We start from the raw sequence: 14,707 nt of genomic DNA, 5'->3' as shown, positions 1-14,707 counted from the left end.
TCACTAAACCTCCAAGGCTCTGAAAAATATAACAAGGAGTTATCAAAATCTTTCATTGTATTCACCATCTGGCAAGAGTTTAAAAATATTAATAATCATATTTTGCACCTACTCAATATAGCATGCTTCTACTTGACGACTGTTTGTACTTTGCAAAATGAAGCAGAGTCATTGACACGTTTTTCCCCACACATATTATTCTGGGTCAAAGGCAAGGGGAAGAGGATGGAGCTTGAAAAGACAGATAATTGTTATAACTGGAAAGGAATTTCGTGAGCTTGGAGAAAAGGAATGCACACTGAGATGAACAGAGACAAGCTTGAGTGGCTATCTTGTTTCGTATGTTTGTGTTTTCAAGATTGATTTATTTATTTAAAATTAGGAGTTAGAGAGAGGAATTCCATCTACTGGTTAACTCCCCAGGTGGTCGCAATGGTTCCTCTTGGGCAGTGATGTAAGCTACTGAGATCTCAGGCCCTTCACCAGGATCAGTTCGCTTGAATGGGGATTGAATTAAATTCTGACTGGCTCCAAAAACATTGACATCTCACTGGTATGATATAGTGATTCACAAACTACGGCTTCTGAACTAGCAACATAAACTGGATCTACAAGCAGTTTAAAATGCGGAGCCTCAAACAGAGAAATGAGAGCAGGGCGAGTCTTTCAGCGGTCCAAGGTTAAGAACGTTTTTGATACGCATTCAGATAATGGCTTAAATAAACATTTTGAAGTAACTGTATATCATTTCTCATTTCCATATCTACAGTGTCAGGATATGCTGAAATGGCGGAATGATGGATTTGTGACTGTTGTTGAAAGGCTATGCTGTTGTTTTACGATATACGGGAAATCAGCGGGAAGGAACCAGAAAAGGGGAAGGAGGGAAGAGAAAGCCTCTAAACCTATGAAACTGTATCATTGAAAACTGGAATGAAAAATTTAAAATTTTAAATGTTTAAAAGAAAAAAGTATTTAAAATAGTATCTAACATAAAGAAAGTTCAAGACAATTGTTGTAGATATGCAAATATCCTCTTGGAATACTAAGACTCATACTTTGGTATTTTTATTTGATTAACAAATCAGTTTGTCTTGGGAATCTACTGTACCCAGGTATGCTGACATGCAAATTTTTATATCTTTAATATTGTCACTGTGTGCTAGAACGACTAGTAGACATGGCAGATGGATTTTAATACCACAATGCTGGTTTTCTTCAAAATAGATTTTTTTGGAAAGATGAGAGGAGAGAATCTCCCATCCACTGGTTCATGTTCAAAATGACTACAACACCTGAGACTTGGCCTTTGAGTTCCCCAGTGGTTTGCAGGGACCCAAGTACCACATCCATCATTTCAGCTACCCAGCATGCACCTTAGCAGGGAATGTGATATGAAGTGGAAGGGAGATTTGATATCAGGCACTCTGATATGGAATCAGGGCATCGCAAGAAGAGACTTCATCTGCTGCCACAATACACAGCTAAAATATTATTTTATAAAGTAGGTTTTCATTCAGTCATCTCATACCATTATATTTTTGCCAGTGATGCAGTAAGAACACATACGCATCATTATTTGCTTGACTAGAATACAGTTTACTATACCATAAGAGTGTGACAATTTTTATTATTTCAAATAGCGCTTCAGTGACAATATTTCTGCAAACCTCTTTCATTGTTCTCTCATCATTAATTTAGGAAAATACCCTAGAAGTGGAATTTAGGTGTCCAAAGAGGTGTACAATTAAGGTTACGGATGTGTGTTGCTACAGAGACCTTCAAAGAGCTTGCACCAATTACAGCTTCTCCAGCTGTGAATGTGACTGCCTACCTTGCTTATGCTTAATTGCTACAAATTGTCATGGACATTCATTACAATGAATACTTTCATATGCACCAACCATAGAAAAATAGCTTTTTTTTTGCATTTTCAGTATTAATAATGTGATCGCTCTGTGTAATAAGTAGTTACTTCGTTAGCATGTTCTTATACCCATTGATGGCATTTTGATTGTACCCTTCATATGCTTTGAGAAATGGCACCAACATTTTACCAGTTTGCATAGTATTATGATTAAATATATAAGCAGGCATTTTGTTAATTAAAACCAAATTGAATTGAAAGGCTGAATGATGGGGTTGGGAGTAGGTGAAATAAGAAACAGAGATGATTCATTTGTTATTTTATTCCCCAAAGGTTCAGAACAGCTAGGGCAGAAAGCTGGAGTTCAGGACTCAAGTGGCAATCTAGCATTACTCACCCATAATTTGTTCATTTTTGTGCAGTACACTCTGTTGGACACAGTCTAGGCACAGATTCAGGGAGCCCAAGGTCTGAATTTATCAGGTGTTTGTACTGTCTCCTCCTGGTTCCTTGAGAGTTCAAAAAGTTGAATCTGTGCAAAGTGAATTTCAACACTGTGAGGTCTTGAAAGTTCCAATCAATAATATCTGATATTATTAATATCTACCTTTTAAACATATCGCTTCATCTCAATTACGCATCAGCTCAAGTATTTTGTCTCCCTAACCTTTAGTGAGCCTTGCTTATATTTTTACTTTTACTGGAATAGAATTGTCTTTTGATGTGGCAATAAATTATTTTCCCAACCTTTTTTTTTTCATAATTTCTAGTTCAGAGAATACTTTTCAGATGAAAATAGACTTTGGCAAATTATTTTACATCTCACTTCATAAATACTACACATGCTTGTCACACACATAATCTATTTTTATATTTTTATTCTGCAGGATCAATGTTTAATATTTGCTGCTAATACACCATCTTTAATGATCATATACTAAAAATATGACATACTTACCAATACCATTTTTTCCTTTAAGTCATTTGCCTTGCAGCAGGCATCGAGTCTAACAGTTAAGACACCCACATTGCACACTAGAGAACCTGGGCTTACACTTGGCTCCAGTGCCTGATTCCAGCTTCCTGCCAATACAGATCCCAGTAACAGTGTGATGGCTCAAGTCTAGAGATCCTGGAGGGAATTCCAGGCTTCCCGCCTCCATCAGGCCCAGGACTGGCCATCAGCCACTACAGGCATTTAGCCAATGAGCCAGCAGGCTCTCTCTTGTCTCTCTCATCTCTCTTCTTCTCAAACAAGTTAATTAGAACTGGTTTTAAAGATCTCTTGCTTTTTGAGCCAGTTGATGCTTCAAAATGTATTTCAAGAAGGATCTGGAAATATAGATATAATTCTTAAAATGGATTTTTAAATTTGAGATGAATATTTTAATATGTTTGATGATCTATTCAAATGTCATTGTTGCACCCATAGGCTTGCATTTTTAAACTATTGCAGAGTGTTGTCACCTACTGACAGGTTTAACGCTTTGTAATTTCTAAGTAAGAAATACTAATAAAACTCAAATTAGCAGGTATATCAAAATATACAAAATAATAGTGCTTTAAAATATTGATTAGGGTGCTTGCTGTACAGTTAGCATAAGGCTCTATTTTTTTTTAAAAAAAAAAAGCACTTGTTTTTAAAATAAAACAACAAATGGGGTATGTGATTCCTTTGGTGATTAAGCCACACTCTGTGTCCCCTGTCAGAGGGTTTGGGCTGAAGTTTTAGCTCTTTTTGAAATTGCTTTTTCCTGCTGATGCAAACTTCAGAAGGCAGCAATGATAGCTCAAGTGCCTGGATGGATCCCACGCGTGTACAAGACTGAAATGAAATCCTTGCACAACTCTGGCTGTTGGCTGCTGTGGACATTTTAATGGGAATGCTCTTTCTTCTGTCTGATGATCTTGCTGTCTCATTTTTCATAATCCAAATTTAAAAAAAAATTTTTTTAAATAACAAGCACTTTTATGAACCCCATTCTCATTCTTAGTAAGCCATAGAAATGAAAATATATGTCCATACAAATATGTGTGCATGAATGGTTATGACGCTTTATTCACAACTACTAGAAATCGAACATAGTGACCAGCATTGTGACACAGAGAGCAAAGCCACTCTAGGGATGCTGGCATTCCATACGAATACACTGGCTTAAGTTCTGGAGGCTCTGCATCCGAGTCGTGACCTGCTATGTGGCTGAGAACACAGACGAGGGACATGGGCCCCCATGCACTTTATGTAACCCACTTTGCGGTGGGTTAAATTCTTCACACTGTATGTGTACAGTACTAACACACATAGTGTGTCAAGTTCACGGATCAGAAGCCTGATCATCAGCCTCTAGGAACTTGATCAACAGAATAGGTTTTGATTAGAAGGAGGGGGATGATTCATCTCGACCACAGAAAACACTAACCTTGTACCTTATAGAGTGTTGTAACTAAAACGCTAGCCACCCTGACTTCCAATGGGAAATACAGAACATAGGAAGTGTTTGCCTAAAGTCCTCCTTGTGTGAAAGCGTTCGATCTCATTAACAGGATAAAGCTGATTGCATCTCACTTAGGAGGTGGAGGTAAGGGGAAGCTACCAAATGTCACCCTTGTCTAACAAGAAACATCCATGCACCCCACATTCCTGAAGCTGAGTTTAGCTTACCGGAGATTCAAATAGAAGGTTCTCACAGCTTACAGAAGATCATTTAGAAAGTTTCATTGCCAACACAGGAAAAATGTAAACTATAAATATAACTGTGTATATCATACACAGTTTGTTAATTGAAGTGTGAATGCAGCAGAAAGAGAGTATGAGTAATAGGTGTCTTAAGCCAAATTTAGTTTAGTCAGATTCTTGCTGTGCCAGTATACCTCAAGCTTAAATGGTATCGCTGAAGTTGTTTGAGACGAGAGCCACTCAAGAGCCACCCGGGCTGCAACCTGGTGGTGGGTTCCTTCTTCTGACTGACAGGCAATATCTTTTATGCTGTATTGATTTACAGTATCACTTAGGCCATGCCTAACTTCAGAGGCACTTATGAAGCAAAACTTGAAATTTGTAAAGCAAGCTTATTATGGGAAGTAAACAGATGAAAATACAGAATATATTTTGGGGTAGAAAGAAGTCATTGGAGAGGGTATAGTTAAGTAAAAAGCTCCACACCAGCTATTTGATTATCTCAAACAACTATTAACAATGGAGTCATTTTTTGTGATTTGGGGAGGTTTATTTCATTGCACATTTGACTCTGTCATTCAGTAAATGTCTCCCCATTATATATATCAGTATTTTTCCCCCAAGATCCAGTAGCACAAAATAAATCCAGTGATTAATTACCTGTTCCAAAACATAATTGGGTCACTGACAAAGATTCTCTGTCACTCTAATGCATGCTGTTGGTTTATTTGATTTGCCACCACTTTCAAATATACCCATCCTGTTAAGGAAGAAGGAGGAGAAGGAGAAAGAGGAGAAGGAGAAGAAGAGGAGGAGGAGGAGGAAGGAGGAAAAGGAAGGAGGAGTAAGGAGAAGGGATTTAAAGACTGCTTACTTTGACTTTTAATAATACAACAATTAAGCCCTTAAACAGCAGGAGCAGTCATCTAGTGTAAGACAAAGCCCATTTTGAAGTGCCTAGGTTTGAGTGCTGGTTTGCCTCTGATGCCGGATTCCTGTCTGACGCAGTGTGGGGGTCAACAGGTGATAGCACATGTACCATATTACCATATGTGGTTACACACACATACGTGTGAATTACCATTTGCAGTGCCTTGAGAGCTCTATAGCATATGCAATGCACGCTCAGATCCGTATATCCTAAGAAACTGGGCCTAAAGGCTTAGCACTGTCTATTTTGAAACTATCCTTTAAGAATAAATGCTCATAGAAAATCAATAAAAACAAACTCACATAATTCTTCTGAATATGATACAATCAAGAGATAGAAGTGATTTAAGCTATGAAATAGGCGATTGATTAGTATTTTAAGTCATGTTTTATGAAAGTATCACAACTTGGTCTGGCATTGTGACAAGAAAAGTTACCACCTGCTATGCCAGTATTCTTTATCTACACGAGCTTGAGTCCTGTCTGTGCTATTTCCCATCCAGCTGCCTGGAGATACACATGGAAAGCAGCAGAGGCTGGCACCAGTGGAAGACCCACATGAAGTTCCTGGCTTCTGGCTTTAGTCAGGCCCTATGCTGGGGAGTGGACCAACTGATTTAAATCAGTAACATCTACCTTTAAAATAAAATGTTAAAGATTTTATCAAAGCTTGAGTCTTCGATTGCCTATTTCTGTAGCTAGATACATAGGTGGAATATGAAATTAGAAAATAAGGCTGTAGGAAAGGCCATGCCTATAACAACTATAACAAACTCTTGTGATGGTTTATGTCCAATTTCACTGAAAAGTGGGTTCACGGTACAATTTAAAGCAAGACGTCTTAAATAAATAAATGGCTGGGTTCCATCTCTCCATTTGGGTATTTGTTCAGTTATTAATATTAACATTGGTGGTATTATAATATCTTCTCCCGGTCAGTCACAGTCTAGAAAAAGTGCCATTTGGACTTCTCAAAACTAAAGGGTTGGCCAGCAATAGTGAAGGAAGTAGAGAATCTAAGGTGCCAGAGAATTTTAATTACATTAATTGCGCCTACGTACGTCATCAGCAAGAGTTTCTCCTAGGTGACACCTGCAATGAGCAGAAGACTATTCTAAACATCAAACGGAAGTTTGCCCCAAAGCACTTAGTGAGGTGGTAGAGGGAGCAAAAATGAAGTTTGGCACTCATTGAGGAGCCCAGTAACGTGAATTTTGTCTCATATCTTTTAGGAACTTGTTGTGTGAATCCTAGCGAAGTCACACTTTCCTGGCCCTTAACCTCTTTATGCCTAACAGGGAAGAAGCTGCAGAGGGATTGGATGACTCCAGACCCTAAGAGTCTAAAGTTAACACTGCATGGAAAGCAATCAAGCCAGCGTGTGTGAAGGAGGCATGAGAACACTGCAGCCAACGAGGTCGGCCATCCAGCGTTGGGATACAAGAAAGGCAGTGGAGGGTGCCAACACTGCACCAGAGAGCCAAGCCTGGAGGCATCCTGCCTTCTGCCCCATGACTTGGCAGCTCAGTTCTTGTGGGCTTGCTGATTCCTAGCCACAGGACACTACAATCACTGGCCAGTTGGTGTGCACCTGCGCAGTCATCATTTTACATCCAGCCATTGAGCGGGGTCCTAGGAAGTGCAGGCAGTCTTTGAGCTGAAGGCTGGAGAAGTCAGTTTCCAAATTCTTCAGGAAGACTGCAAAACTGCGTTTGGTTCACCTGCTATGTATCCAGAAGTTAACATTTCTTTTAGTGGGGAAAAAGCACACAATCCTTAAAAGAGTGAAAATTTGAATGTTTCCTAAAGCAAGAGTCACAGCAATTAAGTCACACTTTTTAAGCAACGTGATATTTTTCATTCTTGCAATTCCTTTTGCCTTGAGTTAAAACCAGCAGACCTTTGAAAAATGATGATTTTATGCTTAATATACCATCTTTTCATGTTTCTGCTGTTGTGTGCTTTAGAGCTGTGTAACAACTACAGCTCTTTAGCCAGCAGAAGGGCAGACTGGGCTTATATTCTGTGAGGAGGTGACTACCTGAAGTGTGAGAATGAAAGGGGAAAAAAAAAAGGTAAGAATTCTATGAAAGGTTTTACTACAGAGAACATAGGGCCAAGACCTTCATCTAACCCTGGAAACACATTATTCTTAATAATGCATGCCGGTATCTTTTTTTTTCCTAGACTTTAAGTAGTGAGCTTACAAAAATTGATAATATTTTACAGAAACAGATTTAAAAAAAAAAAACGTAGTTCTATTTCCTGTATCTTTCACAGTTCTTTAATTTGAAACATATCACTTTTATCTCGTCTTGCTTTAACACCAGATTTGGTTTAATTAAATTTATGTCAAATGAACACATGAAACGAAAAGGAAATCAGAAAGCCTGCAGTTGCCCATTAGTGAGGCAGTGACTGCAGTGAAAGGCTTTTGAAGCCTGGCTTACTGCCAGGACAAGCTTGCAATGTTGCTCGGAGACACCCATGATGCTTTGAAGGGGAGAACTTAGCTGACCCGAGCTTGCTCGGTGGAATCAGTCAAAATCCTCGTGGACTGGATGCAGAGCCTATAGTATGTTTTCTGCTTTCCACCATTTACCTATTAAAGAAAAAAAGAGGGGAGATAAAAACACAATCCATAGAGAAAATTAATTGCACTTACCCCCTGTCTTTATTATTGTTGTTGATTATGTGGGCGATTTTTGGCTTTTGGAAAGGCATTGCCCAACAGTCAATCCCTAGACTACTTAATCACAGTAATATTTCACTTAGGCTCTCCCAACCAAAATATCTTTCCATTAGTTAAATAATATAGACTGAGAAGGGATATAAAGGCATACATTTTGAATCTAATATTTAGAACGTTGAAACGATGTCACTGTTTAAACATCGCAGTTTAAGAATAAAGCCCCCAAGTGTTTTGACACTCCAAGTGTTAGGACACAGAATAAAATACCCAGCTTCGTATTGTTTCTGAGACCACATGCTCTTTCTCTTCTTGAACACACTGAATGCATCCAGCTACAGCACTGCCACATAAAAATATATTGAATGGCTCTACCCATCAAGTGCAATGTTTTTCATTCCGCTTCCGTATTCGGACAGCATTCTCTTAAAGGGTACTATGCTCTTCCCTTTCGTTATTGGAATCTGATCCACAATTTAATTGCATTTTATATTTTCATACTCGCGGCACTAAAGCCTGCACAGAAACTTTCACGATAAAGTGAGTGAATCATTATGCAACAGCAGGGTGCACCGACGTTAGTGAAGGACTATATACAACCGCAGCGTTGCAAACATCCGGGCATGTCAAAGGGTCCACGAAGGCAAGAAAGAGGCTTTAGAGTGCGTGTTTTTTTTTCTTCTTTCTTTTTCTTTTGAGTACTGTTTGAAAATAATTCAAAGAAAGATCTAAATGCTCCTGAAGTCAACTCAGTATTATAGGAGGTGATTCCACAATCTAGCAAAAGCTTGGATCGTGAATGCATTTGTTCAATCCCTGATTTACTCAGCATTTCTGATCTACAGCAGGACTGTCCTGTTTTCCACAACCATAAGTCTTCATTTTCTTTCAGTTAATTTATAACTGAAAGCAAAATAAAGCAAAGATGTGCTTTTACACTCTAAGGGCTACACTTGTTCTTTTGAACAAAGCTTCATTCACAGAGCCACTGTGCCTTTTTGTGTTATCGGACGTTAATCTGCCGTCTTTGTACATTGAGTTGCCTTCAGTAGAACTTAAGGTTAAGGGAAAGGATTTTTTTTGTCCAGAGCGGAATAGGCAGCATAATTTCCTGGCCAATAGCAAAGTCCTTGATTTTGTGCAATTTGTGAAATATGTTCAGCCTGCTTCTCTCACTTGCCTGTAGTAGTCTTTTCATTATCATGAGATCAAATAAGATATGAAAATATTCAGTGCTTTTAAATTCCACAGGACATAGTACAATCCTAGCAATATAAGAACAAAGATCAAGTTAATTTGCACTCACATTACCTTTGATGATTTAAGAATGTGAGTTCATGTCAAGTATTACATCCCTTAAAAATCATTTCATTCTTTTTTTATCAATGTGTGCTAAACATTTTCAACATTTTGTAACATTTCTCTAAACTTAATCATAATTAAAAATTAATTCCATGTTTATGTAAAAACTTTCAACTATTCAGTTATAGTTCAAAATTCTCAGGAAGGATTTTTCTTTATGAAAAAAAATTAACAGCTTCCTCATTTTGGAGGTTCAAAGAAATCAATTGCATTTGTCAACATGGTAAATAAAAGCCTTACTTATTTGTTTTTTATTGTGATACTATTATTATATGCATGTTTGGTCTCAGATTTTATACAAACTGTCAGAGAAAAAATAAAAAAGCACTGAATTAGAAATACTTTCTTGTGCACATTATTTGCCCAGTAAATTCTTTCCAAGCCAGACTACATAACAACCACAGTATTTAGGCAAATTTTTACTTTTTTTCTTGCTTTTATTTTTAATTATTCTAGTAATTGTCTAGTGCAGTTTTCCACTGTGGTGTTATCTACCTATCCACTCTATTTCGCCTTTTAAAACCAAATTGTCCGAGGTGTCTGAAAGACAACTATATTTCAGGGAAATTTTTTGAATAACCATTTGGGACCAAGCTTTTGCTAGCATGTGGGAGTATTACAAAATGAATCAAGGCGTAATAGAATGGTGAGAGCACCCTTGCCCGGGCATCAGAGACACTTAGCAAGGAGTCAACACAAAGGGTACTTGGGCCAGTCTTGTGCCAAGCAGAGAAGTCTTAGATTCACCTCAAGAGTTATAAATGAAAGAAAAAGAAATCTTGGAGATAGCTCAATTCATTTCTCTGGTTACGAAAGAGAAAAATGTATGGTGAAGCATGGCCCTGCTTCCCTGACAGTACAGATCGAAGGACAGGATGCTGTGGTCCTGACAAACCATTGCGTGGCCACCTGTTCACACTCTGTCATCAGCTTAACCAACTCCATGGTGGTCTGGAATGCAAATTTTATCTTAGCATGCAAATTCATAACTTGGGTTATCTGATTTCCTCAATTATTCCAAATTCCCAAAAATAAAAGAGAACTACCCTTTATAAAATGACTCAAGAAGACCTTTTATCTATATGCTTATGTTAACAGTATGGTTTTTTGTCAGCAGTGGTTAGTGCAAGGTTCCTGACTCGATGGTGACATTAATGCCTAGCAAAGTGCCTTACTTGCAAAAGAAAAAAAGCTTCTCACAAATTCTGTGTATATACTCATATTCATATGGTGAAGCAAACTGACCAACAAATGGATATTCAGTCATTGGAGCCCTGGGGAAGCCCAACTTCAATGCACCTTTTTTTGGTTGTGTATAACCAACCAATGCCATCACTATTTTTAAAAATAAGCAAATGTAAATACAGCCATATCATTCCATGTATCTTTCCAACAAATATTTCTTCTGGAAAATTAAAATATATATACGCTACTCTTATACTATCTCCAAAACAGATACACTATATATATATGCATTTATATACACATATGTGTGCATATACAATTTCTAATGATATAATGATGCCATTGAGAACAGCTAATTAAAGGTAAGAAAAAATATTTTTTTAAAAAAGATAGAAATTTGCTTATTCCTGATATAAAATACATAATGTTTAAATGGACCAAGATCTAGTATTTACTCAATTCAAGCTAAAATGAAAGCATGTTAATTAAACACGTTTTTCCTAACTGTAGCTATGCACAGGAGAGCTCATATCACTTTTGTCCTTTAGAACAATTGCTTGTTTTATCTGTTGGTAATGATAGAATGGAGAACGCGTGCATTCATATTTTGGGAATCATACAAAGCTGTATTTTCAAGCTGTGCTCTCCCAAAGCCGCAACTGTAGCGGTATTGTGCAATATTAGAATGTCACAAGTTGGAAGGTTACAGTCGAACTGGTAATACACAATGGTTAGTTATAAGATTGTCCTGACATAAAGCTGACAAGGCAAAGGAGGGGATAATATACACCTTCAGTCATAAACGGTGAGAATTCAGACCAGCCGAACAACCACGCTCCCACGATCACGGTCATCATGGGAAGAAGTTCTTTGAAGACTCTTAGCAGAGAAGCAACATTAAAGAAGCAATAAAGTCAAATATGCCGAATGCACATCTAAAATATTAATTCATAGACTTCCCCAAACAAGCACTTACATTCAGTTACAAAGGCAAGGTGAATTCACAAGCTGTGTGCAAGGGTCACCTTAGCACAGTGACGGAGTGCAGAGGTGGCGATGAAGTCACAGTTTGCAACTCGGCTGTCATGAGGAAGTGTGAAGCAGGTATGAGCAAAATATACTATGAAGGATACGTGGCACAGTCTTAAACAGCAAAATCGAACTTTGCAACTGCTTATGCATAATTAACTACCTGGGACTGGTCTGCTCTGGTGCACCACTTTACAGAGTTAATAAAAAATTAAACTAGAGTTACAGACTCCTAGGTAACGGCGGTCAGGGTACGGCGCCATCTTCCCTTACAGGATTATTATTTCCTGAAGCTGTGGCTGACAGGTGATGAACACACGTTTTTGCATGTATTTTTGCTTACGTGCAAGTCCTGGCATTTCGGCCCATCTCCTGCTGAGGCCCCTTCCGACCATATGCTTCTGTTTTTCTTCATTAGTTGATGTGATCCCTTTTGACTGCTGCATGCACGCGAAAGGACAGTGGGCTTTGGGGGGAGAAGACGCCTGCATTAAGAGAGTATACGTCAGTTGGCCTTCAGCTGAGTGCAACTGATTGGAGCTGACAAGTGTTGTAGCTACCCATCATAATGGATGTCTCGGCTTTATGGGGGAAGAGGTGGAAAGGACGTACTCCTTGGTGAAAGAAAACAACATCAACTACTATTTAATTACTGCCCAATATATGACTCCCTAGGAGTTCCTGTTGATTTACAGTTCTAGATTTTTCCTTTCTTTATTAATGAACGGTCTCTTCTCTCAATGTGATGCGGTTAAATCGCACCTGTTATTGATAGGGACTTTCCCAACTGAATAAGAGAAACAGCCCTTTGTAATTTTTAAGCATGTGTGATTTTGAAATGTTTCATTTTCTTAGAGAGATGACACGTTTGCATCTGCTTTAAAAAATGAAAGAAATTTGTGTTAGTCTCACTCCGACTGCTTCCTTCACGATTTAGTATTTATGCTTTGATTGTTGACTTTTTCAACTTCCTGTATTGTAAGGCTTAATTATAACTCTCTACCTTCCACACTCCACTTTTTCACATGCAATTTCTACTCAGAATTTGTTGTCCTACAAGAGGATTATAACCTCAAAATCTGAGACGAACACAATGTAAATCTCTTATCATGGATATTTGTAGTCAAATTATAGATTATTGTTTCTATTCAATTATTTTGCTTCTAAATCTTTGGGAGCAAATTATCATATAAGATTCGGATTAATTCCATATTTAAAGTAAGATGCTTGTTGAAAGGACATTGAATCTGCTTCAATGAAAGGAGCCTCTGTCCAGGTCATGAACACACAATAAGATTTTATGTTTTGTCTTTCACAACGGAGTTTGTCAGAGTTACAATGGTAAAGTTTCTTTATAATATTTAGCCTTTTTGTGCTGGCGATTGCATGTCTGTTATCCAACTTTGTAAAGAATCATCCTGAAAATGTGGAATCTATCCTATGTAGTAGCTTATGTCTTAGGCAAAGGCTTCATGTCTCACGAAATCTGAAACATTAATTTTTACATCGTTGTGATTACATGCTCATCTCCTATAAAGAAGATAAAACATTTGACATTATACAGTCCAAGCATTTAGTCAAACAATGGTTAGCTTACACTTTTCTTTATCTGCTGCTCTTTCATTTGACAATGCATTGAATGCTGTCTGAAGAAATTGTGAAAATTTTGTTTTCGTTTCGGACATAGCCATGTTGATATTTTAGATATCATCAGGAAAAAGTTATTATCATGAGGCTAGACTGCCAGCTTTTTTTTTTGTTATTTACATTTTTGCTTTATTGAGAAGTGATCACATTTGTTTCATTTAGTTCAATGAGAATGTTTATACAAAATAGAAACACATACCCTAAAGATAACAGCTGTTCAAGTTCATGCTAAATTTTTTTAGGGTTTTTTTTCCCTCAATCTGACATTGGGTTTTGCAGCCATGTAAATAAAAATATTTTTACTCAGTGCTTATTGTTAATGTAGATCTATGATTTATATAAAAGCAATGTTTGTTTCTCAGCGTGCTTGTGAATTCTATTGTAAGTTTGTTTTTGAATGATTTATTACTTTTGGAAAGTGTAAATGTATAAAATTATGCATTTCTTCAGTTTGTATCTCTATAGATCAAATATTGACCATCTTATAATAGAAAAAGCTATTTACATGGCCGTGTCCTAAGTGAAATAGTTGCTTTGTAAAATTGAACAATTTGAGTTCTTAAACCAATTAAACAGTTTGACTCCTGGTATAAAATTTGATGGTTTGAAACCAAATGTTTAAAAAGCAAATAGAATGTACCAAATATTGTGAACGCAGAACGCGATCTTCCATTTGCTGTATAATTAAGCACTGCTTTTTTTCTGCTTGCTATAAGTAAAAACAGTACATCTACATTTACTCAAATATAAACACACAAAAATTTCTCTTTGGATTCTCATTAAAATTTTTGAAAAATTAATGTTTTAAATGTAAGAAAAATGAAGGCTTCATATAGTTCGTCTATTAGTCTTCTTTTTGCTTTTACAATTTTTTTTAGCAAACAAAAGAATAGATAAGCAAGAAAAGCCAGTGTATTTATGTTTTATCTTTTAAAAAGTAGTTTTTATGAACATTGAAGAATTGATAAATTCAATGCCACAATACAGCAAGGACAAAGATGGATTACACTACACCAATAATTAAATGATAATAAACTATTTTTGAGGAGACAAATCTTTTTTCTTCCCAAAATGAGTATTAGAATGTAGTTAGTTAAGCTGTCCTGAGATTGAACACTTGGATATATTGCTTTTGTAGAAGAGGTGATCACGTTCTGTTTCCAAATTCCTTTTACATGATCTTACACAGTTAAAACAGAAGTGGATAATGAAATCTTTCTGTGAAGAGGAATGCAAAATTACACAAATCACGTCTACCCTTTTACTAATGGGAAAAATGTTCCTGATTCTCTGAGCAGGTAAGAAAATGATTATAGAAAGA

Source organism: Ochotona curzoniae, unplaced genomic scaffold, assembly GCF_017591425.1.
Source record: "Ochotona curzoniae isolate NIBS_2020 unplaced genomic scaffold, NIBS_Ocur_1.0 contig_50, whole genome shotgun sequence".
NCBI lineage: Eukaryota > Metazoa > Chordata > Mammalia > Lagomorpha > Ochotonidae > Ochotona > Ochotona curzoniae.
The sequence above is the reverse complement of the archived record's forward strand: the minus strand, read 5'-3'. Positions refer to the sequence as shown.